The 19,777-nt window shown below is 35.4% G+C and overlaps 1 protein-coding gene across 6 annotated transcripts in view; it reads left to right on the top strand.

Moving 5' to 3' along the window:
* The window catches only part of LOC128861629 (uncharacterized), a 162,045-nt gene that overhangs the window by 76,731 nt on the left and 65,537 nt on the right, over positions 1 to 19,777 (top strand). For all 6 annotated transcript variants that reach the window (XM_054099910.1, XM_054099906.1, XM_054099909.1 and 3 more), the window contains one exon: positions 277 to 391. The gene's annotated coding sequence lies outside the window, so the exon portion shown is untranslated. The remainder of the gene's footprint in view (positions 1 to 276; positions 392 to 19,777) is intronic.

Raw genomic sequence — 19,777 nt, 5'->3', positions numbered from 1 at the left:
AGAGTTCATTCTCCCTGCTCTGCACAGTGAGAATAAAAGAAGACGAAATAAGATATGCTTGGTCAATAAATATGCTCGGTAATCTACTGGATAACACTTTGCTCGCTGTGTGCAGATATACCCCAGAAATATGTTTGCTAAATAATGATTAATATTAAGTGGATAAAGATTTATAGTATTATTTCCATATTCATAAATGTTTTACTGCTTGAAAAGTGCTTCTACTTTTACGAACAAAAATCAAATAAATTATAAAATAAAACTTTTTCTTTCCAGCTGTGTGACTCATTACTCAACTCTAATTAAATCATCATTCTGAAAGAATAAAACTGGTTATCCGACTGTTTTCTATTGAATGTTTTGGAAGATTGTGCAACCAGATTCTCAAAAGGTATAATTACACATCTACATATTTATATCCATCTCTTCATTTATACGTATATGTATGTAAGTACGTATATAAGCACAGAAAATTTCTTAGAAAAAGCATCACTTAAAAACAGCTATGCCGATTTTACTTTGTTTGAAAGCTCATTGGTAGCAGATGGTTTGTGTGTAACACTTTTCTGGCCTTTTTAAGGTCTCTTTTATTTAAATAGAAAATAAATATGAAATGGGAAATAAAGCAAAGGTAGTTCAAAAAACAAATTTTTCGGTTGCGTTGCCACTAATTTGTATGCTAAAATGGTAGATATTGCATAATTATATTACATTTTTTGAAAGGTGTTGCCACCTAATATTTAATTAAGAAAATAGAAGTCTATTATAAAACTATACTAAATACATATTAAAATGTGGGTATAAAATTAAATTTCTGATCCAAAACTATTTTAAATATGATTGGTATTTTGAAAAACAACTTACCACTTAAGTTTTTAAAAGTCTATATCATATGCCACCACGTGAAGTAGCCTCACACCATAAGGTATATATATATGGGGCATTCTTCGCCAACCGGACACCCCCATCTGCCCAGAACAGTTTTTATAAAAAAAATTGTTCCCTATGCCGAAATAAAAGCTTATGTCATGTACTTTAATTTGTCATGTGGCACTTTTTAAATATTCAAGATGGACGACGAATATTGACATGATGCTCGGGGGTTTCTGGGTTCGCTGCTGAATATAAATATTGAAGGAAATTGCTGAAATTGGATTTTTTTTTTTCATAATACAGGATTTTTTTCACAGTAAAACTTTTTTTTCTTCTGGAGAATTGGAAAATCTTTTAATAATCACTTCCTTTTTGTTTGAGATTTGGAAGGAATGGCTTTTTAGTATTTCTGGTACTGGTGCTGCAGACTCGAATCTTTTGTTAAGCTTCCAACGTATTTGTCAATATTCGTCGTCCATCTTGAATATTTAAAAAGTGCCACATGACAAATTAAAGTACATGACATAAGCTTTTATTTCGGCATAGGGAACAATTTTTTTTATAAAAACTGTTCTGGGCAGATGGGGGTGTCCGGTTGGCGAAGAATGCCCCATATATATAATATAATTGGCGCGTACACCCTTTCTGGGTGATCGGCCGAGCTCCTCCTCATATTTGTGGCGTGTGTCTTAATGTTGTTCCACAAATGGTTGGGTGCCATGTTTCATGGCTTGTTTTAGTTGATGCTTTTGCAGTCTGCGGCCTGTACCAGTCATACTACTTCCCAGCCGACTGATACCGGTTAATACAGGTCTAATCGGACCATATCACGCTTTTCCAGTCATCAGCACTGCATGCTTATCCTGATACTGTTTGCAGAATCTCAACCTCGATTTTATCAGGGAATGCTGACTTTTGTGGCTGGTGGCCTACAAGCAGATTTTTTCAATGCTATGCGTGCTGTCCACTCACTGACGAGCTTTTTAATTTTTTGAGCGATTGCTTTTGGTGTTTTATCTACTTGATGATGACCGATAATTGCTCCATTACTCGCGCATTTCTGTCCGAAAGTAGATTGGTAATCTTTGAAGCCTTTATATTCCATCGTTTAAGAACATTAAGTGCTCCTACATGAGCGATCATTAGGAGAGATGAGTGGAGTCAATTTAGCCATGTCTATCCATCCATCCTTCTTCTTCTTAATTGGCGCGATAACCGTTTACGCGATTTTGGCCGAGCTTAACAAAGCGCGCCGGTCGTTTCTTTCTCGTGCTAACCGGCGCCAATTGGACACACCAAGTGAAGCCAAGTCCTTCTCCACCTGATCTTTCAAACGCAGAGGAGGCCTTCCTCTTCCTCTGCTACCACCAGCTGGTACCGCATCGAATACTTTCAAAGCCGGAGCGTTTGTATCCATTCGGACGACATGACCCAGCCAACGTAGCCGCTGGATCTTTATTCGCTGCGCTATGTCTATGTCATCGTAAAGCTCATACAGCTCATCGTTCCATCGTCTGCGATATTCGCCGTTGCCAACGTGCAAAGGTCCAAAAATCTTCCGCAGAATCTTTCTCTCAAACACTCCAAGCGTCGCTTCATCGGATGTTGTCATCGTCCAAGCTTCTGCGCCATACGTTAGGACGGGCATGATGAGAGTCTTGTAGAGTGTTAGTTTTGTTCGTCGAGAGAGGACTTTACTGCTCAGTTGCCTACTTAGTCCAAAGTAGCACTTGTTGGCAAGAGAGATTCTACGTTGGATTTCAAGGCTGACATTGTTATCGGTGTTAATGCTGGTTCCTAAATAGACGAAGTCTTTTACAACCTGGAAATTATAACTGTCTACAGTGGCGTGGGTGCCGATACGCGAGTGCGCCGACTGTTTGTTTGAAGACAGGAGGTACTTCGTTTTGTCCTCGTTCACCACCAAACCCATTCGCTTTGCCTCTTTATCCAATTTGGAGAAGGCAGAACTAACAGCGCGGTTGTTAAGGCCGATGATATCGATATCATCGGCATACGCCAACAATTGTACGCTCTTATAAAATATTGTGCCTGAGCGATTAAGTTCTGCGGCTCGTACGATGCTCTCCAACATCAGGTTAAAGAAGTCACACGACAGCGAGTCACCCTGTCTGAAACCTCGTTTGGTATCAAACGGCTCGGAGAGGTCTTCCCAATTCTGACGGCGCTGCTGGTGTTGAGCAACGTCATCCTACATAGCCGTATTAGTTTTGCGGGGATACCAAATTCAGACATCGCGGCATACAGGTAATTCCTTTCCGTACTGTCGAATCCATCCATCCGTGCACTTAATAACTCGTGCGCGCTCATAGTTTAGTTTACAAAATGGGAGAAATTGGCCAATAAGCACGCCCACCTCCCATGCAATGCGCTTCTTCTCCTTAATTGACGCGATAACTGCTTACACGATTTTGGCCGAGTTTAACAAAGCGCATCAGTACTTTCTTTCTTGTGCTAACCGACGCCAGTTGGGCACACCAAGTGAAGCCAAGTTTTTATTCACCTGTTCTTTCCAACGCACAGGAGGTCCTCTTCTTCAGCTGGTGCCGCATTGAATACTTTCAGAACCGGAGCGTTTGTATTCATTCAGACGACATAACCCAGCCAACGAAGCCGCTGGATCCCCACCAATGTCATCCATCCAATGTCCAATGTTTTTTTTGCCTTGGGCCGTCCATAGTAATGGCAGTGATCTCAGCTTTTGCTCTTAAGAAGACATCAACCAGCCGGACAAAGGCACATTCCCCATTAATAGGGCAGCCATTCTAGATGCACGCCTTCAAATCGTAATCCTTAGTTCGTTCGTCATTAGTGGTCGTCATCAGGCTATGAAGTTATCATTCGAGGCTTTATTTTCCTTTTTATTGGGGGAGATTTTTACGTGGCGGCTTTCAAACCCAGCGCACAACCAGATATCCTGGATTGCTTCGTTTTCGAACGAACAATCGAAGGCTGCCCAGAGGGTATTTGGGGGAAGCCCGGAAGTTGTAAGCTGCTTGGACCATATGCAGAAGAATCGTCCTGGCAACTCCCAAGTAATTGACAATCAGGTAATTTCCCCACTTGCCTTGGCTTCTACATATGGAACCATCCCTTGTAATATTAATTTCCAAAAAAACAAAACGAGATATTTATGTTATAAATAAAACAAAATTACTAAAATTTAGCGAAAGTGAAAGAAAAATTCAATGAAAGAAAAATATTGGAAAAATAGCTTTGCCTCAACAATTTTTTAGCAAATGCGTGTATCTGTATAATTAATGAAATAAAACTTGCCCTACGTTAGTACACGTATTGCTCCCCACCTCCTTTAAATCAGACATAAATATTATTGATATCAAACAATCACTACGTCCACTTTTTATTGATAAGAATAAATTTCTATCCTTCCATCTGATGTTAGAAGCTTTAACTCTCACTGCCTTTGTTTAATTAAAATGTGCGCGAGTGTATAAAGTTTGGTCACGACCAAATCCAAAACTTCCTAACTTGTTTGTATTTGAATCGGAAAAATTACTTATGTGATTCAAATTGCATCTTCGTTGCTGCATATAAAACAAAATTAAAGCAATTTCAATGCAACTCTTCACACATTGTCTATTCGTCATCAGCACTAAAATAGAAAGTTCACATTTTGCAAACATTTCGCTGACTGGCTATAAATAAAAAATGTTTTTATTTCACATTTTCTTAATTTTGTATATCTACGTATTTGAATTATTCGTTGAATTTTATATGCTTTCCAGTTGTAAAAACAAAACCGATACACACACACACACGTACATGCATTCGCTACACACTATTGTAAATTAAAAATGTGAGAATAGGTTGATCGAAAGACGAGCGGCCGATGGTGGTTGTGTTGGCAATCTTTGCGCTAGTGCGATAAAAATCATTAAGTAATTTTATAGCCGCCGCTTTTATGCCACAAAAAATCACATGCATTGTGTGTAGAGTAAAATTCACAATAGGAGCCGTAAAAGCTTAGATCGTACGATTTTTTGTTTTTCATTTTTTAATTGTCAAAGAAGCGTGAGCCACCAACAAGTCGGACAATCAAATTTAATTTTTTTTATGGATTATTGCCTTGGTTCGTTTACAGTCGGCTCAGGCGAATGAGGCAGTAATTTGTATGTTAATGGTGAACAAAGCTACTATGTTGGGGCAAGTGAGTTCATTATTACCACCATTAAACAGCAATAAAACCGCCGGTTAAATTATGGTTAAAAAAAACATTGCAGTAACGTTGATTTCTGTCGCGATAGACATTTGGTTCGCAGATTCATAACTGTGCGTTCTTACGGTAATTGCAGTGAAACAGTATTAGGAATTGTTTCTAATTTTTACTCATATTTCAAATTGTTGGATATAAAAATTTGCAGACGCACATAATAATCCAAATACCAGAAAAAGGCAGCTTTTACTGCATCACTTTTCTACATGGGAAAATTTTGGAAAATATATTTTGCTTTACGATAGATAATGGCTATGTGAAATAGCTGTTGAAAAATATTCGAAATAATTAGTCTGTATATTTTTAGTTGGCGATACAAAATATTTCCTTTCATATATTGTCCGTTTTTAATAGGATGTTGGTGGTTTTACATACCAATGAAAAATGAATTGCCTTAATGGAAACTTATACGTCTTTTTATGACAAAATGCAAATGTTTTCATTAATTCCACTTCAATATCAGCTGTTCATGACTATGGTATGACTAATCGACAAATGCTGCAAAGTTGCGGCTATGGTTATGGTTACGGCTGTAGAGTTGTGGTTACGGCGCCACTAATTGCAGCTTAACATTTTCAGAACAAAAAGGAATATTGGGTTTTCCAAACAGGTGGTGTTGTTTTGATATTAAAAAAAAAATGCTAATTTTTAATATAAATGATCGGATGTTTATTTCGTTATAAAGGGGAATGGTTTCGTTGCTTGTATGGCACGTAGCGCCGTCTTATTTAAAATAAACGTTGTCCCGATCAATCATCTCTCGATAGCGCAATCCATTCACAAATAATACCTGTTATTGGAAAACCCATTATATATTACAGTGGTAAGCCTGTTGGGCGCTATAACCTCGTAAAATGCAAGTAGCCTCTTGAAGGCATTTTTTATTTATTCACCGCAGTTATTCTTGTGTCGGTCATGTCACAATGCTGCGCTTTATTTCATTATAAACATATGTATACATTGCGGCGAGGTGAATTAGTCACCAAGATAATACGCCGAAGATGATGAAGAGTGCATGCCCTATCACGCAAAAACAGGTGCGAGACTGAAAGATCCGAGGCGTATTTTTCAAATAAGATGATGAAGTTTCAAAAACAAAAAAAAATTCTATTGAATAAAGGTATCCCTAATCTCCCAAATGAGACAATACGTCCCATAATTTTTGTAAATACAAAGTTAATTAAGCCTCTCGGCGCTGGAAAATTTAAATTTCATGCGAAAAGCTAACGAAAATTGCAGCCCGCAATATCAACACACACTTGCATGTATTTATGTATGTGCTTATATGTATGTATGTACGTATGATAAATTAGCATATGAGAGCTGACTCGGTTTTCAACTCATTTGCGGCATAAATTATGCGACGAGGCGTCATAAAAACCAAAGTCAAATATCGGCAGGGCAGCGTGAAAAGCAGTACAACTCTATGTGTGGATTTGTATATACAAATCTATGCATAATATATACATATAAGTAAATAAGCATGCATGCATTCGTGTGTAGAATACCATATTTTGCACATTTATTAGAGGAAAACTTACTAACATTTGAAAAAATGTGGAATTTGGCACTTTAATATAATATGTATATGTATGTGTGCAGAATGTGGCGCAAAATTAATCGCCCTATCGTAAGATTTATAATTTTTGTAAATGGCATCGTACATCAATCATATTTAACACTTGCGAACTAGAAGGTTGCAGTATACAAACAGACAAGCAGTGGATCCCAAATCTTAGTCTGAGCAAATAAATCCATTATTTTCTTGGTGGATGACTGTAGTGATCGATCTCGTAAAGTATCGATCAAACAATTTAAAGTTTAAGGTGACATTTTACACTAAAAAATACGTTATTTTTACTTTAGCATATATGCACATATACAGGAAAATAAGCTACATTGCGGAGGAAAAATATGAATTTTCGGGTTAAAGGATACATTTTGCATAGGAATTAGATGGTCCGGTTATTGGGTAGCTTTTGTCTGTAAACTGGTGCAATTAGGAACTCAGCTTATTATACTTGAGAAGGAGTAGTTATATACGCAGTGTTATTGGCCATGTCTCCATACTATTAGTGCATCCATTAAAATATTGATTGCAATAATAAATCATCACTTTGTTTGCCCTCTGCCCGCTTGACGAAAACTTTGTATGTGAAAGCAACAGTAAAAGGCCTCTTCTATTCGCCACTTCTCTGCTGTTCTCTCTTACGAAAAATTTGCATGTGACAGCAAGAACAAAGTTATCGAGTAAGATTCGCCGCTAGCGAGTGTGGTTATACCTCATAAAACTGGTATTACTCATTATATTCAATGCTGCCAATTCACTATTACGAGTATAATACGTTCACATATGTAGGTATAAGTAGATGATCTACTTTTTCGTGCTTAACTCCCAATCTGAAATTAAAAAGCGAGATTTCCCATACAAATTTTCTCTCCCAAAATCTGAGATTATAAAATAATCCTAGATAATAATTATATATTTTGACATACAACCCTGTGTTTTCTGTATATGTAATAGATCATTATTTTTACGCGTCCAAAGAAAAACGTCAAAGTAAAAACTAAAACAAATGGATGCCGGCAAAGAATACGGGTCCAAATTCTAATAAAACGTTTGTTAGGTATTATTAACTATGCATTCATATAACAGAAAAAAAAACTGGTTTCTATGAAGAAAACCCTTTTCCATCAGTATTGACAGCTGATTGTCAATTTTGCAGGTAATCTGCCATATGTGAACGGGTAGATGGATTTTGTGGATTTATTGGTAATTAATGCATATGTGAACGTATTATTAGGCAAGTTTCATAAGACCGCCTTCATATAGGACAACTTTTGATCCTTCTTCCGACTAGTGAAAAGGGGAAAAGAGAAAAGCACCAAGTTGCTCGTGCTCAGTCAACATAGTTGTGTTCTCGTTCCTCTCATTATTGTATACTAAAAACGAAGGGAATTGCAAGCAACGGTAAATCCAAAAGCAAAAGTTTCACCGTATGAACGCTGTCTTACTAAACTCACGCAAGCCGATAGCCCCAGATGCTACTTGCCTTACTACTGTAATGTAATTATTTATAATTATATTTTATGTAAATAAATAGATAAATTACTAATACTTATTAAATGCTTCCAAATAAATGTACTATTTTGCATACATATATATTTTTATTAACGCCAGGCGAATAGAAGACGTCTGTAGTATAAATGAACATTATTTGATAGCAAACAATTTATTCTTGAGCCAAATTAAATTCGAAGAAGAACACTAGAAAATTTAGCAATCGAGCAGCAACGCATACTATGTGCACATGCCTCTCTACATAAGTACCTATGTACATAAAAATATACCTACATTCATATATACATATGTACATACTATGCATAATGTGTGTATGTATATCGCATGTGTGAATACTTATTACAATAGCTTTTGCCTTGCCCAATAATTAATATTTATTAATACGTAGCTGGCGTGCGCAACATTTGTAAATTACTGCATTATACGCATTGGTAGTTGGCAAATTGCATACCTATAATGCATACAAACGTGCATACATAAATTGCTAACAATTGTTAACAAATCAGTACATGCAAGCCATAACCACATACCTACCATACCATACACATACAAATACACATTTTGTATTAAATATAAATATTATAATAAAGTTTTCCATCCCACAGTGGCAAACAATTAATTTTTACTTAGTTTCACTCTCGCATTTCTTCCGTCACAAAAGCATCTTTATCACTTTGTTTTCATTTGATTCAATTTTTTTGTTTTGTTTTATTTTTTCTTGGCTACGGTCTTGTACCCTGACCTTGCCGCTTTCCCAGCATAAATGTCCAATAGTGTGTGTACAAACAATCACTTTACACTGCACGAAAAAATTATAAGACCAAGATGAGTGTGCTGATATCTACTAAAGCAATAATAGGATAGAAAATGCCCAATATCGTTTAGTTGATTCTATGCTTAAAACGGTATCTCATAACGGAAAATATTTCGCATTTATTGCTGGTCTTTTAGTAACGCGCTAATTCTTGTTTTGTGCAGAACGAAATAATTATAAGACCAAAAGCTTTTGCTTGTAGGTAAATTTGGAAAAGTGCGAGGACCGTGCTTTACGTGAAATTCGAACCCACACCCCTTTAGATGGCAGGATAGTACACTTCCGCTAGACTACCGAAGCCCCCTGCTGGAATTTAAACACACTCTTAATTTGGAAGCTACTACGCCGTTTCCAACTAATTTTGCAAGCGGTTTGCAGTCTAAAATACATAAAATGAGTACCTAATGTACAAAAATACAAGCAAAAACACACTTCTTCCTATGTTTTGACAGGAACCCGGGTGAGTTTGGCAGTCTGAGGCAGTCAAGTGTGTGATGGTGTGAGTGCTTGCCAAATTAGAATTTTTATGGTAACAATAAAAACAGTAGAATCAACATAAAAAAAAATTAAATTAAAATAGATAATATCTTTAACTTGTAAAATTTACAATAACAAATATTTTTAATATTTTTTTTAGCTATAATATTGAGAAATATCTGAATTTTTACGTAATTGTTTTGGCTTTCTATGAAATTTAATCATTTTTTATGCAACCTTATTACATAAAAGAACAGCCCAAATTGACATTTGCAGAAAACCACCAATTTCGGGAAGATTAATGAGAAAGAGTAATTTTTTTCGATGAAATGAAAATTTCAATCTGTATTGATAAGATGATTCCCAAATGCATTGGCATGAAAAACAAAAGAAAGAGAAGGAGAAAATGACTAGGATTCTGTCATGATTTGGTAGCCATTAGTGACAACGGCGAAACGCCTGTCTATACTAAAGTTTTCTTATCCACAAAAAAGAATAGGCTCAAGTATATAGAACTTCCAAACGAAGTACTTATTCCTTTCTTAATGATAATTTTGATCAAAAGTGGGTTTTCCAGCATGACAACGCAGCCGTTCAAGCTTCCAAAGTAACAAAAGAGGTTTTGGCAGCGAAAAAATACCAATTTTAGAATGGACTGACTGCAGCTTTTACTTTAACCCAATCGAAAATGTATTAGCAATACTTTCTCAATCGGTTTTCAAAAATGGGAGACAGTTAATTTGCGAAAAAAGCTTCAGATGTGCGATTAAAGCCGGATGGTCAAAAATTGATTAAAATAATATATCATAAACAATTTAGTTAAATAGATGCTCCGACGACTTTAAAAAATTATAATCTAAAAAAATCTATATGAGTTGGCTCCTCCACTCAAATTACTAAGCTGCACATTAAAAACTAACTCCAAAAACTCTATTTGCTTATTTTAAATATAATATAATAACTGGCGTCGTGCACTCTTTCCGCTTTTTAGATTTTACTTTTTTTTAAGAATTAATTTAAGTTTCGCGAAATGGGTGCTTATTTCTGGATATTTTTAAAACATTTATCATAAAAATTTGAAATACTATTGTAAATACTTCAATTGTCAGCCCTAAATTGATAATAAAAATATAAAAAAATAAGTTGGTCTTATAATTTTTTCGTGTGGTGTATGAACGTGTGTAGATACTCGTATTTGACAAAATGAAAATTTTACTCGCACTTTTATCGCTTTTCGCCAACAATCTGCTTTGCGTTGGCCTTACTTTAAAGATTTTTTTATATACACGCATACATACATATATATTTGTACATGTGCATATACACTGCACGCACGAGGAAGATATCTATGATTGTAGGAGAATATGCACTCGAGAAAATTAATATTCTTGCATATCCTATGTGTGTATGCATGTGGCTACGTATGTAAACGTATATAATTTAATGTTATGGCCAAGAATTTAGCTTTATTATAAAGATAAGGGTTTGCCATTATGTTTTAAAAATGATTTCGGGCAAGTGGCCGCCGCGGCTGGCTCGAATAAATTCCAGCCGAGAGGCCCAATTTTCGACCACTTTTTGCAGCAATTGGGGCCGTATGTCAGCAATAACGCGCCGAATATTCTCTTCCAAGACGTCAATCGTCTCGGGCTTATCTGCGTAGACAAGCCACTTCACATAGCCCCACAAGAAATAGTCCAGCCGTGTTATATCGCACGATCTTGGAGGCCATGCCACAGGTCCACGGCGCGAGATAATGCGCTCACCAAAAGCTTCCTTCAATAAATCGATTGTTGCGTTGGCTGTATGGCATAGAGCGCCGTCTTGTTGGAACTAAAGGTCACCCACATCAACATCGTCCAATTCAGGCACGAAAAAGTCATTAGTCATGGCTCTATAGCGCTCTCCATTGACTGTAACATTATGGCCGGCTTCATTTTTAAAGAAATATGGACCGATGATTCCCTCTGCCCATAGAGCACACCAAACAGTGACTTTTTAAGGATGTAACGGCGTCTCAGCAATGGCTTGTGGATTATGTTCACTCCAAATGCGACAATTTTGCTTATTGACATACCCATTGAACCAAAAGTGAGCTTCATCGCTGAACAAAATTTTCTTGTGAAAATCGGGATCGGTGGCCATCTCGTTTTGGGCCCATTCACCGAACGTGCGATGCGCTTGATCAAGTGTAAGTCTATTCATTATGAAATGGCAAACCAAACTGAGCATAAATCAAGTGACAGCTGTCAAAAAGACCATCTACGAAAAAGTAGTGCCAACTTGAAAACCTAACCCCTAAAAAAACACACTTTATGTATGCCTACATTGTGAATTTCTCTGTTTGAAATTTTATTTTCCATTTGTTATTATATTTGTTTAAAACTCTATCATATCAATAAGCCCAATAGGAAAATAAAATACACTTTGCTCACATAAGTAAGTCGCTTTATCTGGTTTCAAATGTTTGTACTTTGTTAAAGTTATTTGGAGTTATTTTTAATTTTTTTTTTTGCGTTATTACTTAAATGACGGGATAAAAATCCGCAAACTGCCAGGATGTTCCACTTAATTTTTTTTTTTAATATCCAACTGTATTCGTCTGCTCCGTTATTATGGCAGCTCCTTCTTAAACTTATGAATCTTCAAAACGCCGGGAAGCTGCGTTCACCATCGCGATTTTTTTTTCGAACTGAAATTGCAAAAAAATGTATTTAATGTATCCTAATGGGCATATCTATTAGCCGGACACCTCGCTTGAGTGAACATTTTATTTTATACTAAGTCTAATGTTTCGGAAGAAGTTACCCTCTTTTGAGTGGACACCTCTCTTGGACGGACAAAAGCTGACTGACGGTGAGTGCCCGCTTAAGAGAGGTTTCACTGTATTTGCTTTTTAATTTTTTTTTTTTTTTTTTTGGCAATACAAGTTTTTCAATCTCATACTAATATTTTATTATGATAAGTCAATAAGTTTGTTTCTCCATGTTCTCCGTTCTGATTTTTAAAGCATGGATCTCTTTTTAAAAATTGTTGGATCTCATTCTTGAGCGACTGCCTCTTAGGTTAGGTTAGGTTTTTGTGACAGTCTGTTTTAAAAATAGCCAACTCACTTAGACCATGTAGATCCATTGTGGTACCACTGGGCAACAAGGGAATCTCAGTATTTATTTATCATGAAACCATTTAGACGCTCTTATAAAGCGAGGGATAGGTTTTATCCCAACACCAGATAGTTCCGCAAGAAAGTCAAAAAAGTATTTTCCCAACAACCTTGCTCTACTCCAAGCTAAAGCTGGACAATTACAGAGGATAAGCGTTTTTTCGTCTTCCTTGTCTCTAAAACTTCTGAAGTAGTCAGGAAAAAAGTACTCCTAACCTAGAAGAGTGCCTACATAACAGCCAATGAACGGCCTCGACCTTCGAGATGTTCTCTCTTGAGAGGTTAAGCAATTCTTCTGAACTTTTCTTATCTATTTGCGGCCAAATTAGCCTGGTTGGACACAAGTATTTTCTTCTCTCCATGACTTACTGGTCTCTTGGAGAATATTATTTTTAATCCTTAATTTGCAAGTTGTCATAGAGATCCCAATGTTACCCCTGTTTACAGGAAGTGGATGATTGGTACTCTTTCTGGCTAGTTCGTCCTTCAATATCTCTATATCCCGGAACCCATATAAGATTAGTCTTGAAGATAGTGCTGATATAATTTAGAGCTGCCAGGCATTCTTGAGCAAACTTTGATTTACATTGATTTGATGGCACTCTGGCTATCCAAAAAGGTATTTATCGACGTTTTTGTTACGGCGTGTGTGTTAAGGTACACAGTTACCTCCTTTATGGCTAAAACTTCTGCCTAGTACACGCTACAGAAGTCGGACAGATAATTCCAGTCCTAATTCTTTGGAGAAAACTGCTTAGCCTACTTTATTTTCTACCTCCCAAATATGTGCATTTAAGATAATTTTTCGAATATCTCCAAGGTCTGTCGTGACAGGTGATTGGCGGTGTATTACTTTCATCGTTTCTATTCACCATTACCACTACTTCGACAATTTTGCGCTCAATAATTTTAATTACTTCCACTGCATTCCTTTAAATATCAGTGGTGTCAATTAACAGAGTTTTGGTATTCAAAACACGATGAGAGTAAACAACGACCAGTGCGTTAGTAAAAGCTAGTAATGAACATAATTTAAAAAACTATCGAGAGTTTAGTTCGCACTGGAAAGAAAATTTCGCCGTACACCCCTTAGTTTAACGTATTTTTGCATGGTAGTTTCAAAAAAAATTTTTTTTTGGGTCGGCATCTTGTGTTTTTACTTCAGCATTTTTAGTCGCGTCCTAGAGTTTAATATATCGATTTTTTTTATCAAAATGTAAAATTTTTTTAAATAAAATAATAATAAATTTAAAATTTTTTCGTTATTATCGGTTGCGACAGTAGTGCCCGCCATGGCTTCAGATCTCAATTCAGAATGTGCCATTCATGTGTTCTGCATTTTTCGTGCGCATTTTTTTCCTACCAACCACATTGTGCATCAAAATTTTCTTTACAAACATACAAAAGTTCAAAATCTTCCCACATTCGTACATATACACATACATATATACACATCTGAGTATATATAGAATTTTATGATTTTATGGTCACCATACCATCGTTTCGCAAACTCATCAGTTAACACTTGACACTCGGAGGGCACATCAACTAAAAATAAATTTATTTAAAATACATACGTATGTATGCATGTGAGATCGGCAAAACTTTTCCTAAGAAAATACTGCATGAATTTTTGAGAGCATTTACTTGTACGTGTACTAGAAACTTTCACAAGATGCCGTCTTGCCCGACCCTCGCAACCTTTGCTATTTTTGTTTTTCCTTTACATTAAGACCTAACAAATGCTATCATCCACAACTCTGTTCCCGCACTATTTATAAGGAAGATTTCACATTAGTTAGCGTATTTCACGCATGACATCATCGCCACAATCAAGTGGCCCATCATTATCATTATCTATGTACATACCTACATATATGCAGTCATTGGCTAGATGGACGTATTGATGGATGGACGGACGGTTGAATGAGCGCATGAGCTAACAGACGATCAGAGTCATGGACATGTAGCTGTCGCTTTATTATTTCTCTTAGTTTTTTCACTAACTATTCAGTTTAAATATTAATTGTGTAAAGTCGATGTGTATCTACGAAAAGCGACACTTTAAGCGATTTTGTAATGCAGTAAATGAAACTCTTCTAAAATAAAACTTTATCGTATTGCGCGTTTATGCAGATGTATGTAAGTATTCCCCTTTGCTTCGCAGTGCAATTTCACCCAAAGCACGTACACAATTTAAATGAAAAATCTTATTCAGACAATTTACAATGGCACCTGTTTCGCTGAGCCACCCACATCGCTTGGTCTGTAACTCTACAACCTTCTTTTTTGCACCTCGTCTCTACTTGTAATTTGATGGGAATATTTTGCCTTGAAGAATTTATGTAATGTAAGAGATTCGCAATGATTAATTACTGCGAACAAGATTAAAATCTAAACTGCTTTCTCGATGTGTGAGAATAGTAGAAAAATACTTAGTACTTACATGTAAACTCATTTTACAATGACCTACTCAATTATATTAATAATTAATCTTAATTTTTTTATTTCACTACTAAAAATTAAAATTTTAGTATCAAATAATATCCCAGCTGGAAATACTATCTATATGGGCATTATGCAACACAATGAGAAAGTAGGCGAGAGCTTAATGATTTAGATATTGAAAACATCAATAACACTGTGCGACAATTTTGGGGTCATCAAAATCAAACCACAACGGTAAAATTTCTCACTATTTCTTCTAGCAAAAATGTTGCAAAATGTACTAAAAAAGTCATTTATAAGATAAAAACATAAAACTGAACTTTAAGTTTGTTATTTTCTAAAAAAAATAAATTTTTAACAAGATTTTTCTTCATAAAAATAATTTTTTTATACTCTGCTTTAAATTTTTTTTTTTAATATCTAAAAACTCTGTAGGTAAAAATATTAAATAGATTAAGTGAAAAGAATATAGACTTGAATTCTTATAATACACAACTATAACAATTTTTTGTATCATGTTCTTCTGGATTGTGCCATAGCATTGGCATTCCAAAAGGCATTCTGCTTTGTTTTTTGTGCAACCAATTAACTAAACCAACATAACAAGCTCTACACACTATGTTTGGCGCCCAAGGTACATTCAAAATAACTTCACGATCAAAATAATGTCTGTATGCCACAGTAAAATCATCACTGATTGATCCATGCTTTTCACTCGCTGGTGTGAAACGTCCACAACAATAGCAGAAAACGTTAATATTTGCAGGACAATTGTACATTTTTTATTTTCTTAATTCATAAAAAATTCACGTAAATGAAATTAATAAATTCAAATATGTTAACAAAAACCGTATTGTTCACAAAATATTTAGCGCGTCAAATTGTGTTATGCACGAACCTGATCTCGCAAGACTGCTGCGATCTTAGAACAGGTAAAATCGTTGGGAACAAATTTTGGAATTTCTAAAACAAACATTTCCTGATAAGACAGACTACAACCTTCTTTATACTTTTTATTTTGGAATGTGTGCTAGCCACTTTTCCATGTACTTAACAGGCTAAAAGTCTTGTGAGACCAATCATGCTTTTCACTACTCACGATCACATTTTGTTACATCCATTCATTGGAAAACCGTATCTGGAAAAAATACTAGCAAAAATAGAAAAATCTGAAAATGTGTATAACGGGTGGTTCGTATAAAATTATTTTCATAATTACAGTAAAAAATGGTAAAAACATTCAATTTTTCGAAATTTTGGTATTCAAAATTGCGTATTGAGATATAGGTTCTTCTCAAAATAAGTTTATTTGTACATGTACGAAATTTCTGCATCAAGCTATGACAAAATAAATCGATTAAATCAAACAAAGGTCGATTTATAAGTCAAACTTAGCGTACAGGTAAAACTCCAAAATCTCATGAAAATAGAAAACTTCAAAACGCAATAAAAAAAAAAATCGAGCTAACTTTTAAAAACCCAGCGAGGGTTTTGCTATTGAATAGGTATATTTTCAGAAAAAAAAGGTCCGGTGCGGTTTGATTTTTGATGTCGCACTGTGTAATCCTAAACTTCTCTTTTATATCACCCGATACGAAAGAAATGTGTATTCACACAGAATCAGATCGATGGCAGGTGTACCGTCGAATCTTAGTAATTTATCTACTCACTCTCATTCTTTCGTTTCCTCTTTCCAAATCCTATGCAGAAGAGTATTAGGAAAAATAATGGGCACTTTTATGAGGCTTACCTTTTATACTTCACGCCCAATAATAAAAACACAGCAAAATAATAACGAAAATGACTTTCTTGTTATTCAAAATTTTCTTCTTCAACGTCAATACACTTCTGAATTCGCTTGAACTAATATTCAAAGCACTTTTCCCTCTCAGAAGCCGATAAATCCAAAATGTACTGTTTAAAGACTTCAACAGCTTCTTCAGGCGTTGAAAAACCTTGACCTCTCATTTTAGTTTTGATGTTCGGGAACAAAAAGAAATCATTAGGTACTAAATTAGGACTGTAAGAGGGATGAGCCAGTAATCAAAAACTCTCTTGTGATAGCTCGCATTGACTTGGGTAAGGATGATGCCACTTCGACGGTGGATTTTTCTTAATTTTTTGAAAACTTCTGGTAAAAAAATGGTTGTGTACCACCCAGAATTGACTGTGGTGCTAATTTCGCGAGCAATTCTTGTTGGATTAAGCTCATCATGGAACATCCATTGTTTCGATTGATGTTTTATTTCCAGCTCGTATGCATAGATCCATAACTCATCACCTGTTATGATATCACAGACGGGCTTTGAACCACCGTGACTGAATTTCTTCAATTTTTCTTTACACCAATCAACACTAGTAATTGTTTAGGCAATTGTCAAATTATGCGGCATACAACGAGAACAAATTTTCTTGACAACCAAATGCTAATGCAGTATTGAATGTATGCAAGTCCCTCTAATGTCCAAGGATGTCTCTACCTCGCGACATCTTGCATTATCAATTGAAGCCCAGCATCTATTCTTTCTTGCACTACAATCGTTTTTGGGCGGTATTCACGAAATTCATTCTGCAGGGATTGACGTCCACGTTTAAATTCGTTGTACCAGCGTTTCACAGTAGCTAAGTGTGATGATCCAACGCCAAAAGTCGAAGTGAGTTAATCAATGGACTTTTGTCTTGATAATTCACGTCGAAATTCGTAAAAAATTATCGCACGAAAATTTTCCCGAGTTAAATCCATTTCTCACTGAAAAAAGAACAAATAAAGCTTGTATGTAAGTTTATGCTAAAAAAGGCCAAACTTTTTGATAAAAATATCGAATTATAGCTCATGTACTGCCTCAAAGCGCAAAATATAAATGGTACATAACCCTCGTACCGTCAAGCTAAGTGGGGGACGACTATGTGCCTACGGCATACAAAATATCTTGGAGAAATTGTTTTACTTAACACTTCTAGGCGACATACATATTACAACTATAAATATTAAGTTTCCGTGAAATCTTGTTGATAACCTTTGAGGTAGCACTGAACAAACAAGTCAATTGAGAAGTTCACATCAACTTTAGAGCAAATTGAATTTCGTGCTATGATTAAGTTCATCAATATGCAAGAAAAAATACATATAAAATTATGGAAGAGATCTATTTAGGGTGACTTTTGTCTAGGAAGACTATTGATTTCCAGGTGGCATAGCTAATTCTTATCATCAGCATTATCAGCATCATTCTTTCGTCTCCGTTGCAGAGCAAAGGGCCAAAGTAAAATGTTTCCATTTCTCCCGGATATATTTTTCACTTGCTGTCAGATCATTGTTATTGTCATTGTTTTGTTCACTAGCTAGTTCTAGCAAGGTAAATTTGGTAATTGACGATGATCAGTTCTCAGGCTGTTCGATTTAGGCGATATCCTCAGGCATTATTTGGAAAAAAAAATGCAGAAATGGTTGGGTCGATAATGATAGAATTTTTTCAACACACCTCACGAATATTAGTTTGAAAGCAGCATAAGCTGGATGCCGAGATTACTTCAGAAGCAATAGCGGTGGCGCAAAATTAATCACCCCCCCCGGAAGATTTATGTATATGTTTTGCAATTGACGCCGTATATCACTCATATTGTATTTCACACTTATGAACCAGACAACTGCAGTACACAAACAGACAGGCAATGAAGCGCGGAAAGGTCATAATAAAGATTTTGATTATTCAAAGTTTTTTTTTTTATTTAGTAAAAAAAAGTTATTCAAAAACAAAATCGATAATTAATTCTACGCCACAGTGGACATATCTAAAAACTTTTTATAGGCCAGAATCGGTGTCAGTCAGTTGTGTTTACTTTGCATAACGGTTCAGTACCAGATTGTTTCACATGGCGTCCCACCACTAACTTTTCATACAACACGCATGGGCTCTTATTGTTAAGAAAATTATGTAAAAAAAAAAATAGGTGAATAAAAGCAAAAAACTCATTATGGTTCCGATTTTTTATGATTCACGATACGGTTCGTTTCCTAATTATTCGAGCGTTCACTTTTGCTTTTTTGTTTATTCATTCAATTGTTTTATGCTTGTAACAGAAGTTTCTCTTTTTTGGTGAATAAAAAATCACTGTTATATTACGGCAACTAAAGTAGTTTGACCTGCGCGCGGGTGAGTTGTTTTCAGTATTCGAAAAATGTATTTTGAAAGTTCTTGGGAATAAATTGTGCGGTTTAGAATAAATTTTTAAAAATCGAGATTTGTAAATATGTATTTCTTTATACTTGCACATGTGTTTTTTTTTTAATATTTATTAAATAGCATCTATATGCGCTGTTGAAAAACGGATTATGAAATCTTTTCAGTTGTACACTTAATTCCCTTTTATCACGATTTTTTTACAGAAATTTGATTTAACACGAGTTAAAAAGAAAAAAAAAATCTTTTTTTACGCGAACTATTTGGTTTCCACACGAGTTTCAATAATTTAATTTTTCTCGACTCTAATAGCGCAAATAGAGTGACAGCGCATGTCTCAGGACAAGTCTCTGAGAGTCGGTAGAGTTTGCTCTCGCCATCCAATAATTTATTTCTAATAATATATTTAATGAATTAAAATGTGTAAGCACGAAATAAATTCTTGAGTGAACTCTAAAAATTGTTTTCAATATTTTTTCACCTA

Source organism: Anastrepha ludens, chromosome 4 (genome assembly GCF_028408465.1).
Source record: "Anastrepha ludens isolate Willacy chromosome 4, idAnaLude1.1, whole genome shotgun sequence".
NCBI lineage: Eukaryota > Metazoa > Arthropoda > Insecta > Diptera > Tephritidae > Anastrepha > Anastrepha ludens.
Note: the sequence above shows the minus strand (reverse complement) of the source record. Positions and strands in the feature narration are given on the sequence as shown.